Consider the following 752-nt stretch of genomic DNA (forward strand, 5'->3'; position numbering starts at 1 on the left):
TCTATTAATGCACGTACATACTACATACATATCCTTTAGCGGATTAACCAATGTCAAAAACTTTGGGAATCTTTCAACAAACATTCGAGTTTCCAAAATCTTAAAATTCAATTTTGGAAAATACGAAATCAAAAATTTTGAAAATCCAAAATCCAAAAACCAAAATTTTGAAAATTTCAAAATCCAAATTTTGGAAATTTAAAAAGTTTTTCAGTGTTGTCTTTGTATTATTATATTTATTACGTTCATGATTATTATGTGGGCCGTTCCCGGTGGTACTGCAATACCGGGTCAACCCGCGGTGGAGCAGGAGCAAGCCCCAAAATCTCCACCAAATTTGAAAAAATTAGTTTAACATTTGAACCTTTCAATGAAAGGTGTATCAGATGTTAAGCTGATAAGAACAGATTTATTCGATTATAAATGCTTAAAAAAATTCACAAAAATGGGGAACCTACATAAACAAAATAAATCGAGACAGGGGGGTGGGAAACATAAATATATATAAAAAAAAGAATTTTCAGAATGAATGTAAAGTGTACGTGACTTTTTACCTCTGTAACAAGAAATTAACAATGTAATTTCAACCGACCAATAATAAACGCACTGTGAAACATACGTAGAAACAAGAAACACCACGCAGTAGCCAAATATTTTGTATTGGGGTTGCTGACAGCCCCCTAGACCCCCCTTGCTACGCCATTGAATCACCACGTAAAGTGTAACTAAGAATATCCTACCTACCTATCGTA

The 752-nt window shown here is 33.5% G+C and overlaps 1 pseudogene; it reads right to left on the bottom strand.

Moving 5' to 3' along the window:
- Window positions 1-253: 253 nt before the first annotated feature.
- LOC115033476 lies at window positions 254-437 on the bottom strand (annotated as a pseudogene).
- Between the last annotated feature and the right edge of the window lie 315 nt (window positions 438-752).

This window comes from Acyrthosiphon pisum, chromosome X, assembly GCF_005508785.2.
Source record: "Acyrthosiphon pisum isolate AL4f chromosome X, pea_aphid_22Mar2018_4r6ur, whole genome shotgun sequence".
Taxonomy (NCBI): domain Eukaryota; kingdom Metazoa; phylum Arthropoda; class Insecta; order Hemiptera; family Aphididae; genus Acyrthosiphon; species Acyrthosiphon pisum.